Genomic DNA, 22020 nt, shown 5'->3' with positions numbered 1-22020 from the left:
GAATGGAGCTGGAGAGTATAATGCTAAGTGAAATGTCAGTCAGAGAAAGACAAATACCACATGGTTTCACTCATATGTGGAATTTAAAAAAACAAAATAAACAAACAAAGAAAAAAGAGACAAACCAAAAAATAGACTCTTAACTATACAGAACAAACTGATGATTATCATAAGAGAGGTGGGTGGGGGGATGAGTAGAATGGGTGAAGGAGATTAAGAGCACACTAATTAAGATGAACACTGAGCAATGTATAGAATTGTGGAAACATTGTATTTTACACCCAAAATTAAGTATGTTATCTATACTTGAATTAAGACTAAAAATAAATAAAAAAGAATAACCTTATTTGTTCCCAGTCTCTTTGGGATCACAGATCTTGTTGCTCAATGTCCAGTGTCTTCAGAATAGTTGGTTCATAGATTTCATCCAGTGTTTTGGTTGTGTCAGATTGGAATATAATTCCAGTCTCTGTTACTCTATCCTGGTCAGGAGCAGAAATCCCTGTATATTTTGAATAAATCTTTAATGTGGCCATTATGACTCTGTAGGGATCCTCAACTCTTTAGTCCTGTTCCACCCTTGACTAAAGAACAACAGTCAAGTCACTTTATTTCTATAGAGACAAACCAAGTAGGGATAAGATGATGCAGCAAATTAAAACATGAATAAACATTTTATATCATATTGTAAAAGAAAATTTGCACCAGATACTTGTTAAAAAAACAGCGAGGAAGACTTTACTTAAAATTATTGCAATAGGGATCAATAGACTATTGCAATAGCCAGGAGAGATCTAACTCAATTCCAAATACAACAGGGACACCTGGGAATTCATGGCCAGTAGGAGGGTGAGGGAGAAGATGGAAAAATATGAAGAGTTTGGTTAGGTTTCAAGGTGAGGAAAGAGGAACTTGATTAGATATGAAACTTAATGAAATGTCATGGTTGGGGGTTATTCTTGATCACTTGGCTAACCGGAATTCCTTGTGAAAATGGCTTTGCAGGCCAAGACTAGGACCAAAAACAAAGCATTACAGAAAAAGGGCTCAGAAGAGTCTGACTTAAGGTCTGGTCTAGGAGGGAGTCCTTGTCAGAATGTACCAGTGATTTTTTTTTTAATTTTTTTTCAACGTTTATTTATTTTTTGGGACAGAGAGAGACACAGCACGAACGGGGGAGGGGCAGAGAGAGAGGGAGACACAGAATCGGAAACAGGCTCCAGGCTCTGAGCCATCAGCCCAGAGCCTGATGCGGGGCTCGAACTCACGGACCGCGAGATCGTGACCTGACTGAAGTCGGACGCTTAACCGACTGCGCCCCCCAGGCGCCCCCCAGTGATTTTTGAAGCAGGTAACACAGACTCTCTGCTTCAGAATCTCCTGTGTCTTTCAGTAACAATGCAGACCCTGCACCCCTTCCCCAGATTCCATGAATCAAGCACACTGCTAACCGGGCCCCCAAATATACATTATTATCAGGCTCCCCTGATAAATTCTAATGCACAATAAAACTGAAGAAGCACTAGCAGCTCAGTAGAAATACAATTACATTGATAAAATCATGCCTAGAAAAATATTGCAAAGAAGTATATCAAAATGTCAAAAGATGCTAGCAATGCATATATAGCATTGTCCTATTCTATGTTAGTCTCTATTTTTAAAAATCTTTCAACATTTCTCACATTGGAGTATATTGTAAAATAGATGTGTAGATTTTATGTAGTGGGTTTTAGTTTTACCTCAAAAAAGTACTTGAATCAATAGTGTATGTTACAGGTGTTTCAATCTAATAATCAAGAAAGTAAGATGTATAAATATATATAAGAACGTGTATATTCAAATAGAAAAGACATAAAGGAATTCATCATTGATGGCAAGTGGGAATGGATATGTCATCAGAATGATTTTTCTGTTATATACATAAAAAAAGGTCCTTGGGGCAAATAGCTCCTGCCACGATAAAGGTGACTCTCTCTCTCTCTCTCTCTCTCTCTCTCTCTCTCTCTCTCTCTCTCTCTCTCTTCCTCTCTCTCTCTCTCTCTCTCTCTCTCTCTCTCTCTCTCTCTCTCTCTATTTCATTGAAGCATAGTTGGCCTATAATGTTATATTAGTTCCAGGTGTACAACATAGTGATTTGAAAATTCTATACATTACCCAGTGCTTATCACGATAAGTATTGTTACCACCTGTCACCATACAAAATTATTACAATATTGTCAACTATATTCCTATGTTGTACTTTTCTTTATTTTTTAAAAAGTTTATTTTTTTTACTCATTTTGAGAGGGAGAGTGAGTTTCACTAGGGGACGGACAGAGAGAGAGAGAGAGAGAGGGAAAGAAAGGATCCCAAACAGGCTCCGCTCTCTCAGTGCAGAGTCTGACATAGGACTCCATCTAATGAACTGTGAAATCATGCCTGAGCAGACTGAGCCTCCCAGGTGCCCCTATGCTGTACTTTTCAGCCCCTGACTTATTTATTTTGTAACTGGAAGTTTATGCCTCTTAATCCCCTTTACTTGTTTTTCCCATCCCTCCAACAACGCTCTGACAAGCATGACTTTATTTTCTTTGTGAGAACTCTTTCTGTTTGTGAGCATGTGTGTGTTAATTGGTTTTATTTTTTAGATTCCACATGTAACTGAAATCATCTGGTCTTTGTTTGAATTATTATTTTTTTAAAAGAAAATTAATGTTTGTTCATTTTTGAGAGAGAGAGACAGAGCATAAGCAGGGGAGGGGCAGAGACAGAGAGGGAGACAGAATCTGAAACAGACTCCAGGCTCTGAGTTGTTAGCACAGAGCCCACAGTGGGGCTGAACTCTGGAATGGTGAGATCATAATCCGAGCCGAAGTCAGTTGCTCAACTGACTGAACCACCCAGACGTTGCTTTTTGAATGATTTCATGTAGCATAATACCCTCCTCTAGGTCCATTTATATTGTTACAAATAGAAAATTTTCTTTTTTTAATGGCTGATTAATATTTTATTGTATGTGTATATACCACTTCTTCTTTATGCATTCATCTATTGATGGATGCTTAAGTTCCTTCTATATCTTGGCTATTGTAATAATCCTGCAATAAACATAGGGGTATATATATTTTTTGAATTAGCATTTTCATCTACTTTGGGTAAATACCAAGTAGTGGAATTACTGGGTCATATAGTATTTTTATTTTTAATTTTTTGAGGAATGTCCATACTGTTTCCCACAGTGGCTGTACCAATTTACATTGCCACCAACAGTGCACGAGTTGGAAGTGACAGAAGCTGTGCAGAGGCCCCTCAAAGAAAGTCATCTTGTCTGTCAGTACTGGTATTGATGATCTCTAACAATATATTCTAGCAACAGAGAACTTTTACTTTTGTATTGGCCGCTGGACATCAGCTCTTAGTTGATTAAGTAGTCACTCCTAATTACCAGCTGGGATAAAAGTACACCTCTACTAAATTTAGACATTATTCCTTTTATATCTCCTTGACTGATACGATAGTATAATTAATCGATCATTGATTTGTAGTATGTTATTTCTGCTTTGGCTTGTTAGGAGACATAACACTATTAGTTTGTGAAATACCTGCAGTGAGCCTGTGTTAAATTGTCGCCAAAGACAAACTCAGTCTCAGAGCGTTGATTTGGCTCCCAAAACAAAACAGTATGGTTACCATAATAGGGAATGAGGTAGACAAATAGTCACAAAATTAAAACCAAAGGGATCCGTGGCTGTGACTAATGACTACGGGTCCTTTAATGACTTGGGAAGCCTAATAAGATTTTACTTATCTGCTCAACAATAACCACAGCAACACAAATCCAATTTGGCCAGGTGAATAAAGCCAGGCTTGGCCTGGCACACAGTCATGGGTCTGGCAACTGTTTTTGTGTTTGTATTTTCCCCTATCTTTCAAAGAAAATATGCTGGCAGTCCCTTTATTCGTGTGCTTATTTTTCTTTATTTGACAGATTTAACAATGTACCTTTACAAAATGGTTCAGGTTTCTATCAGCTATCTAGATTCATGATAATTTTGTTCATAGAGACTTTGATCACTTTAACCTCCTGTAGGGCATTCCATTACTTCTCCGTATTGATTACTTAAGATATGACCAGGTGGGTAGGAAGTCACAGGTACTTTAGATTCCTTGTTAAGTTACTATTGTGCTTGGGGAAGGGAGATAAGCCACATGAAAATTCAGGCTCCTGCTGTCTTAATTATTTGAGCAACCCTCCAAAGCACATTCTGCATCTTCTATCTTCTTCAACTTGAAAGTAGCTAAAGTTTTGAAGATTCTCTTTTTGCTTTAGAGACACCATATATCAAACTTGGTCTGTCACATTTCCTGTGTGAACTGTAGGTTGTGAGCGATAGCAATTTCAAGCTGATCGAGGCTGAAGTACACGCAGCAATAGTACTTTATCCTGAGGATGCACTGTGGAAACTTAGTTGGGGTGCAAATTGTGACATATGCATACTGAGGCAAGAGTAATCACAGAAGAATCTGGGTTTTTACCGTGATTGGTGTTGTTTTGGTTTTAACAAAGTAATATTTTGTTGAGCAACTAACCATTTTTCTCTCTAGAGACAATTCCTGGTTTGCTATTATGCTCATGTAGAAACCCTAAAGTGACCCCAGGTTATCCAACAACCATATCGCTTGAGGGTCTCTGGACCACCAAACCACAAAATCAATGTGTTAGTCATGATTTAATGGCATTATGTCTCAAGACTGGATTTGAAAACCTACAAAGAGCTAAACTGCTAACATGTCAATTTCACTGCCTCCTTTCACACAACTCACATATATAGTGAAATTTTTATGGGAAATTCTTTATGACCTCATAACCTCATGACCTCATGACCAAGTTCATGAGGTATAAATGAACTTGGTTTACTGATGTCTGTGCTTAATATGTTAGCAGCAACAGGAAGGTAGATACTGTAGTTTTATAATGACTGGCACACACTGGGAAGGGGTGGGAGGGCTCAACAATAGCAAAGAAAGTAAATCTTCCCCGTGGGGAAACATCTGGCAGTGTGGCACATTTTAAGAAGGTCTAAGGTATGAATATATACTGACTCAGTGCAGTGGCTAATGATTTTGACAGATCATCAGGGACTTGGAAAGAAAAAGCCTGGAGGATGTGTAATAAGGAAATTTAGAGAGGAAAAAAAAGGTATATGGATCCCTCCCTTCTTAACATGGACATAGAACATAAAGATGTTTTACTCAGCCAAAATATCTTTGCAAAGGAGGCTTTGAAACTCAGGTAAAACAGATGATATGCTCTGTGGCCCTCAACAAAAACTCTTGTCCAATAAACTGAGTGATTATGATTAAAGGTACAAGGGCTTCATAGACTTAACCCAGATTACCACCCTCATCAATCTAACCTTGTAATTGCCACTGCTGAATGCCCATCTGCTATATATATATATATATATATATATATATATATATATATATACACACACACACACACACACATTTGCATTTTGTAGAAAATTTGGAATAAGGCTTTTTCTTGCTTTCTCTGCTGCAGAGGTAGTTGATTTTATCCCTTGGTCAAAAATGCCTAGAAACTATAAATAAAATTTTGACTGACCTGAGAGATGAACTAATCAGCTAGAAATGTGATAATAATGAGCATTAGATCATCTCTTTTGGGGAAAGTTGAGTATGATTGAATTTTTATTTGTATGAAGAATAGTTGCATTATGCTAGGTGGAATCAGATTGTTATAGCTATTACGTGAACAGCTAAATGAAAGTAAACATAACATTTGAATAGTCAAAAGGCCAAATGTGTACTCACTCAAATATGGTACTTATTGTGTGTCATCCTAGATTGATTTTTTCCCACTATATTTTCTGAAAATCCAGCAAGTACAATATGAGACCTGCATATAATTTAATTTTAATGGGGTGGACTCTTTTGTGAGCAACTTGGAGGTGGAAGGGGAAAATGTGAAGGGGTAGGAGTATATGGAGTCACTGGTGACCCTTTTAAGCCTTGTGGCAGAAACATTAGGAACTTCTGAGGAAATAGTGGTGTAGTTTTAAGCATTGGGTCCCTAATGTTATAGGGCCAGATGCTGGACAGCACTGGCAGTGGTATTTCACTAGAACATGGATGGTATAGTATTCTCTATGCAGAGTCACCTAGAAACCCCTGACTTTCAGGTGACATCTCTACAGGGAGCCCTCTCCAGGAATTCCATCTGTCTGTTGAAGAAAGCCACCTCCCCAACATCATGGCCCTTTCCAGGGGCACCCTGAATATAATAATTTACCAATGCAGGGTTAAGGATGGTCAGGCTTCATAGCTCCTGCTGGAATTGGCTAAGGTTGTTGTAACGTGTCCCTACCCAACTTGGTCTTCTTTTTAAACCATGTTCCTTAATCTTCACATAAATGTTAATCCTAAAGCCTTCCCCAACTAATTTACTGAATGTTAATCTTCATTTCATCCTGGGTAACCTGACCTGTCACTGCTGGATATTTTTTTCTACTCTTTCTGTGTATGTGTTATCTAAGTGCAGTTCTTTGGTCCTCGGGGATATTATTTATTTTAATTTTTATATCTAATATGTATTAGATATGTATATAATATGTATATCTAATATTTTATATCTAATATCTAACATTTTAATATCTAATATGTAATATATCACATATTTTAATAATACTCTTTTTGCTTAAATTTGGAAGTACAGTTTCTATTGTATGACAATGTGAATACTAACAACATAATTTCAAAAAATATTTCTTCTTTTCACTTTTGTACAGGATATGAATATGATTTTTTTTGATCTTTTAGAAATATTTGTTTATGTTTAAAAAATATGATGTCCTAAGATGTTCTAAGATGATATAATGTCTATATTTTTAGTGATAGCAAAAAGTTGAATATTGTCTAGTACAAATTCAGACTTTCATGGAAGATGCGTTTGCAGAGTCCTCTCTACTGCTGTGTACAATTATGTTTTTTTATTAAAAAAATTTTTAATGATTTTATTTATTTTTGAGACAGAGAGAGACAGAGCATGAACGTGGGAAGTTCAGAGAGAGAGGGAGACACAGAATCCAAAGCAGGCTCCAGGCTCTGAGCTGTCAGCACAGAGCCCGATGCGGGGCTCGAACTCACAGACTGTGAGATCATGACCTGAGCTGAAGTTGGACGCTCAACCGACTGAGCCACCCAGGCGCGCCCCAATTATGTTTTTTTTTTAAATCGCAAACATTATTATTATGTGTAGAATTCTCAAAGATGAGTATGGTATCTTATTGCAACTACAATGCTTTAGTTCCAAAACCAGGCTATTTAAATTGATTCTGGACTAACCACCAGGTAGACCATGAGGAGTTGTTGTTAATAATGCTTTGTTCTAGAATTGTAAGCTGTAAAGAGAAGCATTTTTTAATATAGCGTTTTAGTTCAGGTTCTTTGTCCTTGTTTGTTTTCTAGTTGTATAAATTTGTATAAATTGGTAATGGGATGTGAAAAAGAAGAGATATTTGAGACAGGAATGAGTGTTTCTATACAACAATGTCTGACTTAAAAAAGATGTTTTTGGTAATCATGTATTACATCTTAATCTTTTATAGTTTCCTCTTTCAGCTAGATGCTAACCTGTGAGTTCACAATACAAAAGTGAGAGGCTAAGGGAAGGACAACAGACAACTAATGAAAATTATAGACACTTTGACCAGTGGATAGTTGGGGACATGTTCTAAGATTTGAAGTGGTTACTTTGATGCATTTCTTTCGTAAGAACATCCTGGTATACCCATTTTGATAGAAAGACATTTTGCCACAGCTGAAAGTGTAAGATTTTAACTGCTTTACCTGTTTTCATGTCCGTTTAATTTGCTAAACATCAAACTCTGAGGTGAGGATCAGTCTTAGTGTAAAGATGATGATGAGGTGCCATTATGAGTGCAAAGAGGAAGGTAAAGTCAACACATCTGAAGGACTAAACACTCAGGACTTGTGTGTATATAGTGTTTAGCATTAGAAAAGGGCACTCATTTTTCTAAGTATGATATCCGTTTCCTAAGAGTCACGTGAATTTTTTTCTTAAAATGTTTATTTTTCAGAGAGAGAGCCTGAGCAGAGGAGGGGCAGAGAGAGAGGGGGACCGAGGATCTGAAGCAGGCTCTGTGCTGTCAACAGAGAGCCCCATATGGGGCTCGAACTCATGAACCATTCTGAGCAGAAGTTGGATGCCACCCAGATGCCCCTAGTCACATGAATTTTTAATCATTTTTAAAATTTTCATATTTCTTCCTTAAAGTCTTGTTTCAAATTGATATATACATTTCACTGCTAAATGACAGTGTATGTTCTCTTTTCAATTAACAAATCTAGAGGCCGAGTATCTTCTTTTGTTGTAATCTGTCTGCTTGTGTTAATCTTACCAATCAGGTCAATAAAATACAGATACAGCATTGATGGGGAAGATATTTGAGCCATAATAGGACTTTTTATTCTGATTTCCATACTGGTGACTAAATCTTGTAATATTTTCTAAGACTTAAAGTGTTACTTAATATTATAGACATCTATATACTGTGTAGATATTTCCTTAATAAAGTAGTTTCAGAGAGGGGCGCCTGGGTGGCTGAGTTGTTTAAGCATCAGACTCTTGGCTTCGGCTCAGGTCATGGTCCTTGGTTCATGAGTTCCAGCCCCACATTAAGCTCTGCGCTGGCAGTGCGGAGCCTGCTTGGAATTTGTCTCTCTCCCTCTCTCTCTGCCCCTCCCCTGCTTGGTCTCTTTCTCTTTCTCAAAATAAATAAATAAACTTTAAAAATAGTATTAGATTCAGAAATTAAGTATTTTTGATGCTCAGTTATAAGTAGACTTTGCAAATATATGTATTTTCTCTTTCTTGTTTTCTGCTTTTGCAAGTGTAAATGGATAGTATGAGGTTCTGTTAAAGACCTGTTGATCCTAGTTCTTAGGAGCAAATATTCATGATTCAAAACAAGAAAAAAAAATGCAGGTTCATTTTGAAAGATTTTTGAAAAACATCTAATTACAAGTTGATTGAGTTAAAATAGTTTCAATTGTGAAAGGAACCCCAAGTCTGTTCAACATCATAGTTCGACAAAAATTTGGAATTGAAAAGGGGTCACCTTACAGTTATCAAAAAAGATTGTTTTGTTGAGGGCTGGTCCAGTCAAACTCCAGTGGGAAAATAAAAATTTGAACTGAAGTAGTTAAACAATGATTAAAAGAAGTGTTTTGGGTGAAGGAGCTGTGCTTAACTGTTGCTTTATTGTTTGTTTATATTTGACTTTTAGTGACACTTCAGCTGTTTGGATATAGATTGTTTATTTTTGTAATGTTAAGTTGACTTCATCCTTTGATATAAAACAACCTACATATATTGTCAGTAGAGCAGATACAACTATGTGAAAATCATTAGGCAAGATGCCTGACTACAGTCTGGTATTTCATATTGCACAAACTGTTACCTAATTCCTTAGTAGAAATCCTGCGCCCTTTACAAGTGTGAAGACTGGCACTAATTGTCATCAACATTGGCAGACTATAGGGACTGTCCAGTTAAAGTGAGTGGACATGACATCTAGAACACCCCTTCCCAATTAGAGAGCCTTTTCAGAAAGAAGGGGTTGTGGCAAAAGCTTGGAGTTACAATGAAAATAAAATGTTCAGTAACTTGCTGCATAAAGAGAATCTTACTGTATATCATCAGTATCATATTTTGGCTTAAAAATAATAACAAAACAAAAAACAATATCTTTAACTCATGGTAGCTAATATACTTAACGCTCTTGCTATGAACTCTATGCTTAAAAGGATACTCAAGATACAAAAGGTTCAAGTGAAACCACAATCAAGAGGTCCCATATTAAATATTCGTGCTAACTGGAGTACAACTCTTATTTCTAGGCCTGGTTTCATTTCTGTCACATAAGTCTAAATAGTTTTGTGCATTCGTTTTTGGCATTTGGAAATTAGGACAGTGTATAATATGCAGAACTACTAAGGAGTTTTCAACATAACTTGGTACTGTGAATATCAGTGTTTCCAATTAAAAGAAGACATAACAGAAAAATTTTCAGGAGTGTTTACAACCTATACTATTTTCATCTTGACTACACATTTTCCTGAGGCTTAATGCCTATTACTTTTTGATAAAAATAAATACTGAGGTCCAGTCTTTTACTTTTTTTAAACATGAAAATATCTTTATTTTATTTATTTATGTTTTAGATATCATATTTTTTATTTGAATATTTATTTATTTTTTATATAATTTATTGTCAAATTGGCTTCCACACAACACCCAGTGCTCATCCCATAAATAGATAAAAATGATGTAGTTTATATATACAATGGAGTACTACTTGGCAATGAGAAAGAGAAAATATCTTTATTTTAAAGTCATATTTACTACTACTTCTGAGTCAAAAAGCCATGACAGAGTAATTACCAGAGCTATAATATAATATATGACTGAAATAAGAACTAGTATTTGAAACGGCACAAATACACACTCCTACTATCTACAGATTCTTATAACTTAGTGAACACAATTCTTGAGAAACTGTGGATGCTTGTTGGCTCTGTGTTAGCTACCTTCCTACTTGCTTTCTCTTCACTTGTAGCTGGAACTGGAGAATTGATCTTAAATTTTCCCAGTCGTTTGAGAGTTGATACTTTTCACCATCCAGTAATCCCCAATTACATTATGTTATTGCTTGTCAGAGACTACATGGAAGAGACCTGCTTTATATAAATATTTTGATGAAATTTAAAAAAGAATGGGGATGTTTAGAACATCACGCAGTAGACCTATGAATGTTTCTTCCCTCTTCCTCTATGCCTTCCTTCTATAATTCTAAAACAGCAAACTTTTTGATTTTTCAGACTTTTAATACTGTATACAAAATTAACTTAATTAAATACTTAAATGTGAGACTTAAAACCATGAAAGTCCTAGAAAAGAACTTAGAGCAAAACCTCCCTTACGTTGGTCTTGGCAATGATTTTTTTGATATGTCACCAAAAACAAACAAACAAACTGCAGGAAACAACGGTAAAAATAAACAAGTAAGACTGCAGTGCACCTCCTTCTTTGATGTAAGAGAAAATCTTAAAAGATGTTGTGCTCCCCATTGTAGCAATTTGACTTCCTTTTCCTAGATTAAAGTAGCCTTATTAAAACTTGGTACATTCTTTATAGAGTTTCATTTAGGTGTTATATTGGAAACTGATTAGTGTGTAAGACATACCTCTATAAAGTAATATGAACTTTTAAAAACTTTTTAAATTTTGGCTTATGACATAGGTCCATAAGCGTGCATAACTGAATGAATTACCAAAAGCTATGAGGGGAACCCTGCTGTAACCACCATGTACATCAAAACATAGAATATTGTTAGCATCCTAAACCTGTTAGAAAGCTCTTTGTAATCACCAACTCTTCCTTTCTTTCTGTAGCTCTCTTCTCTCCCTTTCTATAATCTAGAAGTTTTTGTCAACCAATTCCTTTTTTTCTTTTTTTTTTTTTGTCATGTAACAAATGCTATGGTTTATTTCTCCCATTAGCCAATGGAATCATGACAATATGTTCTCCTTTTCTGGCTTGTTCTGTACAGTATTATACCTAGATTAGTTTATGTTATTGCATATAGTTGGATTTCATAGATTTTCAAATATAGCATACTTTGTTATACTGTTAATGGTTAGTTAAGCTGGTTTGCCGTTATTATGAATAATATTCCTAAATCCCGGCACCTGGGTGGTTCAGTCAGTTAAGCGACCAACTCTTCTTTTAAAAATTTTTTAAATGTTTAATTATTTTTGAGAAAGAGAGAGACAGAGTGTGAGCAGGTGTGGAGCAGAGAGAGAGAGTGGGAGACACAGAATCTGAAGCAGGCTCCAGGATCTGAACTGTCAGCACAGAGCCTGATGTGGGGTTTGAACCCACAAACCGTGAGAACATGACCTGACCCAAAGTCGGACACTTAACTGAGCTACCCAGGTGTCCCTAACCACCCAACTCTTGATTTCCACTCTGGTCATGATTTAATGGTTTGTCAGTTCAAGCCCCTCATTGGGCTATGCACTGACAGTGCAGAGGCTGCTTGGGATTCTCTCTCTCTCTGCCCCTTCTATGCACATGCTCTCTCTCTGTCAAAATTAAATAAATAATATTAAAAAATAATATACTTCAGATATTTTAGTTTCTTGCTATACATATGTGTTCATTTTTGTTTGGTGTTATTTGTAGCAGAATTGTTAGATCATAGGATATATGACCCTTGCTGACTTGAAGATATAATTTAGTAGGTAAAAGCAAACTATCTTATAAAGTAGTTATACTAGTATATGCTTCCTCCATTAAGTGTGTGAGAGATCTCATGTTCCACATCTTTACCAATATCGTCTGATTTTTATTTTGTTAGCTCTTCTTATGCGTGGGAGAGGCATTTCATTGTAGGCTTAATTACAGTGTCCCTGGTTTTTCTAATGAGGTTAAACAAAATTTCATGTTTATTTTCCATAGTATATTCATTTCTTTTGTGAATTACTTTCAAGGTTATTGCATATTTGAATTTGAAATGTCTGTTTTTTCTAGTTAATCTGAAGGAGTTCTTCACATATTTTGGCTAGAAAAAAACCAAACTCTTGGTTCAAAATGTTGCAATCATATTCTTCCACTCTAGAATTTGCATTTCATCTATATTATTGGTTATTTTGATGAGGAGGTATCTTAAATTTGTCTATCTTTATCTTTAGTTTTTGTTCTTTTTGTAACTACATGAGACTAATAACACTCTGGATTTTGTGTATATCATTATTATTTTTTTTATACTTAGAGTGACCTTACTGCTTGTTCTTCCAGACACGGACTTAATTTTCACTGGTTGCCCTGCTGTAATTATAAATCTCATCCACTTCACATTACATTTACATTAGGGATAGATGTAAATTTTACCAGGTTTATGGTTTTGACAAAGAAGTACAATTAATCAAAAGAATTGGTAACAGAGTAGAAGGTTTAGGCAAAGGAGAAAGTATGAGGACCTACCACTTCAATTAAGCTGGCTGTTGGAGGGAGAAAGTGACAGTCAAAAAAGAGATTTAATGAAATTGGGAACAAAAAAGAGCTGCAGTTATTGGTGATTATATGGTCTGTGTGATGATTCAGAATAACAGACTGAAATAGGATGGAGAAAGGGAGTAAAAGGAATCAAATACCAAGGTTTTGGAAAGACCTCAAGTACCTACTGAAGTTGTGTATAATTAAGATACTAGTCAGTTAATTTTGCTTGTATAGACTCTACAATTATAAAACTTAAACGAACCTGGAGAAATCACTCAGCCAAGTTTACTTCTCACAACATACGTTTACAAAAAGTGGGGAGCAGGGGCACGCATCCACCTTTCCTCCTCCAAAAGAGAACGGTGGTTAAGAAATGGGGCATAGAAAGGCTTCATTGCTCCTTTAAGAAACTCACAGTGATGTCAGCCCTCGTCTAATATGAAGATCCTTTGTTTCCCTTCTAGTGCTCAAAACCCCTTCACGGCTACTTCCTGTGGCCCACATTTCTGGTACCCTCAGGTTGCATAGGGATGGGCTATTGACTGGTAACATAGCTTTAACTCTCTTATAAGCAGGCATTTTGAGGCCTATGACAGAAGCTCTGCTGACCTTGATAAAGAACTTCCTATACTTGCTAAATTTCCTCCTGTTTTCTCCCTCATTCCCTTTGTGTTTCAGCTAAGTAGTCCTCCTATGCAGAGCTGGTATGATGCATCCAAAGGTTGGGGCCTGGGGTGCCTGGTGAGCACTGACCCCTTTTTCCATGTGCTCTGCTCTACCCTGGGTTGCAATGCACTGTATGCATTTTCCCTGCTGAAATGAGTGGTGCCTCTAGCGTGTTATTTAACTCTGCTGTCTTGAAAGTTGTTTCAGAAGGCTCTCAGTTGCATTGCTAAGACGTGAATGCAGTTATTAAATTGGTTTTTCTGTTATCCACTTAGAGAACTAGTATTTTTGCTGAATTTAAGTGCCTCCTTTACCTTTGCCTTGTCTTCTGGACCAAATATTTGATTTCCTAACATAATCGTCCACATTATGTCTGGAAGAGTCTTCTAGAGCTTGAAATACAACATCAAGAAGTACGGCGTCTACAAAAAACATCCATGGTTCAATGCCCACCTTTACCTGCTTAAATGGACAACCTTTTTTTTTTTTTTTTAATGTTTGTTTTTTGAGAGAGAGACAGAGCAGGAGCAGGGGAGGGGCAGAGAGAGAGACACACACAGAATCTGAAGCAGGGTCCAGGCTCTGAGCTGTCAGTACACAGCCCGACACGGGGCTCAAACTCACAGACAGGGAGATCATGACCTGAGCTGGAGTCGAACGCTTAACCAACTGAACCACACAGGTACCCCTTAAATGGACAATCTTACTCAGGCAATATCTCCCATCAGACTCTTTTCTAACCTGGACTTGGATTCAATCTGCCATTACCTTGCCCTGTTCCCCTGTAATACATCTTGGTGTGTGTTATTTTAGACCACCAATTCTGTATATTTCTCAGACCTTTCTTTCCTTCAGGATACAAAGAATGCCTGTGTCTCCATGTCTCTAACTCTGAGACGTCCTGCACCTTCCCTAGGCCCCGGATTTTGCTTAGGATCACATGTTTGCTTACGGCATGAAATCGACACTGGAGCTCTCTAGAAGTGAACACTTAGTTGCCTATTTAAAAACAGCAACTCAGTTCAGCCGTGTCCAAAGTTGAGTATCACTGCGTAATTTGGTTTCCCAAATTTTATTCTTTATATCCCACGTTTTTCTGCAAAGTGGATCGCATGTTTATGGTTTTGTGTTATCAGGGGAAAAATTACCACTGCCTGCAACTGAGAAATGAAATAACTTAGAAATACAATTAAAGTGTCCAAATATGGAGAAACAAATTATTAACTTTATTACTTGATAAGCTTGGTTGGGTAATACAGCTAAGTCAAGACACAAAAATGGCCTTGTTGATATCCTACTGTAAGTACAGACCTGTGACTAGCTCACCTAATGTTTGGGTCTGCAGAACAGACAGTCGGTGGATTTTTGATTCCCATTGACCTAGATATAAAAATAAGGAACATAAATCAAATCCCAAATGTTTGCTCCCATCCCCCCATATGGTAAAGGTGATGACTCATCCTTTCAAGTAATATAAATTATTGTCTGTCACCTAACCTCCAGATTAATCACTGTACTTGCATGAGGAGGATCAGAGAGTGGGGTATGCAGCTGAGGTTTGTAGATATGCTCACAGAAGTCTTGCTCACCCAAACCAGTTTTACTAAAGTACATCATTTATATATTCCTGTGAATATTTTCTTGATCATAAATTCTCTTATTATTTTCTTGAAAATAAATGCTTTATTTCAAATTTTAAAGTAATTATTTTAAAATTATGAATACATGCTTTAAAATGAATATATTTTTCTACATAGCCAAATGATACTTTTACAGTTAAAAGAAAAAAGTAAAAATAATTCCATGATATCAACCAGTAACCATTTCACATTCAAATATTTTCAGTTGTCCTAAACCTACCTTTTATGGCAGGTTTGTCCAAATAAGAACAAACCCAGGATCGTTCAGTTCATCTAGTTGTTGTGTACTTTAAGAGTCTTCATTTAAAACAGTTACATTTTTCATGCTACTGACTTGTTGAAGATGCTATGCTAGTTTTGTGTTTCTGACTGCCTCCTGGGGTAATATGTAGTTTATTCCTTGCTCTCCTTTATTTCCTATACATTGGTAGATAGTAAAGGCTTGATAAATTCAAGTCAGAATACATCACTTTGTAATTTATGATTCTCCATTTCAGCAGACACATACTATCTGTTATAACAACACAAGTACTAAGATTGATCATGGATTAGGGTGCTGCCTGCCTGTCCCTTTCATTGTTCAGCTGTATTTTTCCTTAAACACATTCTTGAAAGACAGTTTTCATTTGATATAGAATTCTCATCAACTGGCTATTTTCTCTCTTTTTTTTTTAAGATAATATTCAACTCTTTTATGACTTTTGTTGTTACTGTCACTCTGATGTCCCACTCTGTGGATAATTTGTCTTTTTTTTTGGATGCTTTTAAGACCGTCTCTGTTTCTGGCATTCTGCGCTTTGTGATATCTAAGCACAAGGATTTTTTTGTTTGTTTATCATGCTTGAGATTTGTTCTGCTGACTGAGGATTGTCTTTCCATCCATTCTCGAGAACTCTCAGCTATTATCTCTTTGATTTTTTTTCTCCTCCACTCTCTATTTTCTCCCTCTGCAATTCTATTAAGATAAGCTAGACCTTCTTTCATTACAGCATATGTCTTTCTTTTATTCTCTTTCTTTCTTTTTTTAACCAAACTTAGACCTTTCCATCTGTTTGACTGACTGCAATGTACATCTACTTATCTGTTCTCTATTTCTCTGATTTTCTCTTTAGGTGGGATTAGTCAGCTGTTTAAGAAATGTTCAAAAAGTCTAATCTCACGTCACATTTTCTATAGCTACTTTGGTTTCTTCTCAAGTATCCCTAATATGTTTTGACATAGACATTTTTATACAAGTTTACTACAGATAGAGAAAAACGTACAAACATGAGGGTAAAGTTCAATGAATTATCACAACATAAACTTACTCATTTGACAATGACTGTGGCTTAAAAATTTGAACATTATCAGCCCTATTTCCATAGCCACTCTTAATTGCTGCCACTTCCTTTTCATTAAAGGTGAGTATGCTAATGAGTCTAATGCCATCTGTCAATTTTTCTTTTCTTGTTTTGGACTTTATGTGAATGGATCGTATATTATATATTATTTTGTATTAGGGTTATTTCATTCAGAAGTATATTTGTGACATTTATCAGTATTACTTATTATAAGTAACAATAGCTGGGAGAGTTCCCCTGCTATGTGGTATTCCATTGTATAAATATCACAAAAATTATTTATGCATTTTATTGTAAGTGGAGCTTTGGATTTTTCAAGACTGTTACAAACAATGCTGCCATAATAATTTTTGTGTTATTTGTTTTTACTTATGTATTATTTATTTATTTTTAACATATGTACTGAATTCAGTTGGGTGTATACTCAAAAATGAAATGGCTTGTCCATTATGTATGCAATCTGTTGTATAACACCATGCACTTTTCTGGAATGCTTATGTGTGCTGTATCATTTTTCACTTGCATCATCAGTATATTGTTTCAGTTGTCCACATTCTTCCCATGCTTAGTATTGTTATTTTTAAAATTTTAGCTATTTTCATGGGTGGTGATTGCTATAGCACTGCAGTTTTGTTTTCTTTGATAACTAATGTTATTATGTATATTCTCATGTTTGGTCTTTTATATATAGTTTTGTGTGTGTGTGTGTGATGTGTCTATTCAAAAATCTTACTCATTTTTATTTATTTATTTATTTATTTTTAATTTTTGAGAGACAGAGAGAGAGAGAGAAAGAGAGAAAGAGACAGAACTCGAGTGGGCGAAGGGAAAAGAGAGGGAGACATAGAATCAAACAGGCTCCAGGCTCTGAGTTGTCAGCACAGAGCCCGACGCGGGGCTTAAACTCATGAACCGCGAGATCGTGACCTGAGCCAAGGTTGGACACTTAACCGACTGAGTCACCCAAATAATCTTTGCCCATTTTTAAAAATTAGATTTGCTGCATATTGTAATCAATTATTTTTCTTGCAACTTGTATTATTTTAGTGTGCACATTAGCCATAAAATTGTCTGTATAATTTTTTTGTCTGGGTTCACAGAACTCTTGTATTCTAGTATTTTTGTTTACTCTGGAGCCAGCCCAGTCCCCTCCCCTGAAATCCAAATTTGTATTTTTAATTACCTATTGGCACCTTCATGTGGGTTTTTATCTAACAGGCACTTTGACCTTAAAATGCCTAAATTTTAGGTACTGGTATTTCCTCAAACCAACTCCTGCCAAAATCCTGTATGCCTGAATTAATGGCAACTCCATTCTTCCAATTACTGAGGCCATATTCATTAATTCTCCATTTATCTCATTACCTCACATTCCATCCAGCAACAAACTTTTCACAGCTCAATCCTAAAAATATATTCAGAAATTGACCATTTACCACCTCACTGCTACGACTTTGGCTCAAGGTAATATCATCTGAGGGGCCCTGGGTGGCTCGGTCAGTTAAGTGTCTGACTTTGGCTCAGGTCATGGGTTCACAGTTCATGGGTTTGAGCCCCATGTCGGGCTCTGTGCTGACAGCTCAGAGCCTGGAACCTGCTTCAGATTCTGTGTTTCCCTTTCTCTCTGCCTCTCCCCTGCTCATCCTCTGTCTCTCTCTCTCCCCCCAAAATAAATAAAAACATTGAAAAAAATTTTAAGGTGATATCATCTAAGATATTGTAATAGGATCAACACTCACTTCGTCATTGCTTCTGCCTCAGTGAAATAAGTCTCTACGCCTTTGCTGGAAGATTCCTGTTAAAACATAAATCTGAGCTCCAGCTTCCTCAAAGATCCTCATGACACTGAAAGTAGAGCCCAAGTACTTATCAGGTCTCGTAAGGCTCGTGGGATCTGCCTCCCTGACAGCTTTCTGATCCTTCTCCCTCTTCACCTTGATTTGCCACCTGGTCTCCATGCTGTTCCTCAGACAGACAAGCAACACATCCTTTCTTAAAGCTTTGCACTTAGTGTTTTCCACCTGGAAAGTTTGACCCCCAAGACACCTGCAAGACTGGTAGTTTCTTAAAAGTCACTTACCAGGTGGGGTCTTGCCTGACACCCTATTTAGAATCCCAAAACTCTTCCTCTCCCACATTTAACATTCTTCTTTCTATAATCTCATTAGCATTTATCACCATCTTTCATACAATATACTTTCCTTATGTATCTTGGTTATCGTCCATTTATAACTTGGAAGCATTTTCCGTCATGGACTTCTGTTTTGGTCACTGCTATATCTTTATCTCTAAAAACCATGCCTAGCACATGATAGCACCGTAATAAAGGTTTGTTGCTTGGATACGTAAGAACATAAACAGATCCACTGTAAAGGAAAAACTATAGTGAATCTTTTTCTCAGGATTCATTTTCTGTGCATCTGACGAGTAATCCTCCTTATACATTATGGAGTCCTTTGATATATTCAAGCTCCTATATGTTTGTTGTTGATTCTTGTCAGTGTTTTTCTATCCAAAATAGAGTCTGCACTTATGCCCTTTATTATTATTTTTATTTGTCTCCTCCTTTTTTGCCACAATTCATTCTTTGCCTATAGCCGTTTTTGGCGTCTCCTTTTAGATAGTAGGCTGAAATACAAGAAGATATACCATATGCTAGTCAACATTTCAGGTGACAATATTCTGTGATTTTGATAGACTGAGGTAGAAAATTCACTGTTAATTTTTCTGTTTGTGTGAGGGTGAAAACATTTTTAAGTACTCTGGGATATTAAGAATTTTTCTTGTGCCCTGAAGCAAAAATATTAACAATGTAGTCTCTGGTAATCCTTATAGTGTATGTATTCTTCCTATTGTTCTTCCAATGACTACATCTTGGCGTAGAATGCTGGATATTTGTCTGGCAAAGACATACTGAGATGTGTAAACAAAAGATGGACTCCACCTCATAGAGACTGACTATAACATTGGGATTACCACCAAACACGCCTGCACTTGTTAACTCATATTCTTTCTTTCTGTGGTTCTGTAGTCTAGGAGTTGGCCAGTAGAGATTTTAAAATTTAGCTCCTTCTGTTTTTAAGTGGTGAAACTTCATCTCAAAGAGTCACAAATTATGGACCCTTTTCTGCCTGGGTGGTCATCCCTCCATCGCTTCTTTTTCTTTCATTTCATTTGTATTTTAGTAGGAAGGAACAGGAGAGCAAATATGACATTTCAGTGAGGTGTGATTTCAATCTGTTTTTGTTATTAACCTAGAATTATATGTATTATTTTTGATATTTGGTCAATATTTTGCTATTATTAACTTAAAATATTTTTACCTAATTGTTGCATTCACATAGTATAAAAAAACAAATGCCAAAAGCTTACAAAAATAATAAGATGAACCCATCAAGCCATGGCCACCACTCTGCCATACTTTTCAATTCACAGCAAACTACTTTAATGTCTTTTAACTATATCCAGTGTGTTTTTCTTGGTATTTCTAACTAATATTAGCATTGCGCTATCTCTTGATTCAGCATTTTAGTTATTATCACAGCACCCTTCAGCCACTACCTCACTCAGCCCATACTCCCAAAATAGCTATATTGCAAATTTGAATAAATACATATTCAGTGTTTTGATTTTTCTGACTTTTAAAATATTACTGACTGCTGTTCTAAGTGGCATACCATGGGTACACTCTCTTTTGTTATGTATTTTGCATTTTCCTGGGGTTAATAATTGACTCTTTAAAAAACTACTTGCTTTTCTTAGAATCTTTGACCTAGCCATCCTACATTTTATAAACTGTAAATGATTTTTTTTAAAAACACTTCAGTAGCTTTCTGAGAGAGGGGTAATGGGAGTTCCGTTTACTTTTAAAACTTTGCATCTATAAAAATGTATCTATTCTACTCTCACACTTGAGTTCTTGTTTACTGGATAAGAATTCTAGTTTGCAAATGATTTTAATTTACAAGTTGGAAGACATATTTTTTCCTATTTCTTCTCCCTTCTAGTGTTGGCTATTGTCGACTCAGATATCCTTTGGATTCTTCAACTTTTGTACACTTTTCCTCTCTGGAAAATGTAAAAATGTTATTTTATCTCCAATGTTGCAAGATTTAACAAAATGATAATTGTTTGCCACCACCATACAGTCTCCCTGAAAAGCTTTTTTAAAAAATGTTTTTAGTGTTTTATTTATTTTTGAGAGAAAGAGAGACAGAGAGAGACAGAGCATGAGGAAGGGAAGGGCAGAGAGAGAGGGAGACACAGAATCCAAAGTAGGCTCCAGGCTCTGGGCTGTCAGCACAGAGCCCAATGCAGGGCTCGAACTCATGAACCTAAGATCATGACCTGAGCGTGAGTTACATGCTCAACCGACTGAGCCACTCAGGTACCGCAAGAAAAGACTTTGTTTTGAAAAAGAAAGTATCAGAAAATAATTTCCTCCCCATCAAAAAATTCTGTTCTTTGTCTAAAATCTCTATTAGATGATGTATCTTTATCTATATACTTCAACATTCCCTTTGCAATGTTTCTTCATTTTAGTCTTTATATTTTGTGTCGGTAGCTCTTATGAATTGGAAAATCTTCGTTCATTCATATTTAACAATGAAGCAATGAAAAGCTCTCTGTGCATGGACAGAGCTTGCTGCTGGTGAGCTAGTATGGGTTGAAAGTTTTGCTGTTGGATTTTTTGCTGAAGAAACTTTTTAGGCTTTTTCTCTTGGATGTTCATTTTCTTCATAGCAACACAAAGATTATAGAAAAAACTCATCTCTTTGCCTGTGGATTAGCAGCCCAGATGTGGATATTCTGAAGCTTTCAGTGAGCACTGGAGTCTCAGTTGAGTCAGGGGACTTTTACTTAATTTTCAGGTTTTCTGTCTTTGCACGGCCACACCAAACGCGTGCCACCTTTGAGCCAGGAATGACCTCCTAGGAGATGGGGGAGAGATAGCCACCTGAGTACACACCAAAAAATATAAATTGAGGACTTAAATTTCTCTTTGCATAAATGTTTGAACGGTCTGCTTGCTTTCTGCGAGCCTCTCCCTGCCACCCCACCCCCACCCCATGATCCTCACTCCTGTCTCCTATGGCTCCGTGTATCTCCAGTCATTCTCCTTAATATCAATACCTCCATTTTTAGGGAAAAGGAATTACCTTCTTACTAATTTTTTGGAGCTTACTAATTTATTGGTGAGGCGTAGCAAAGTGGCTTTTTTCAAAATACAGACTACAATAAAACCAGAACATTTGAACAGATGACAATGTTATCAATATATTTAGCA

Source organism: Felis catus, chromosome F2, assembly GCF_018350175.1.
Source record: "Felis catus isolate Fca126 chromosome F2, F.catus_Fca126_mat1.0, whole genome shotgun sequence".
Classification (NCBI taxonomy): Eukaryota; Metazoa; Chordata; class Mammalia; order Carnivora; family Felidae; genus Felis; species Felis catus.
This window is presented reverse-complemented; position numbering follows the sequence as displayed.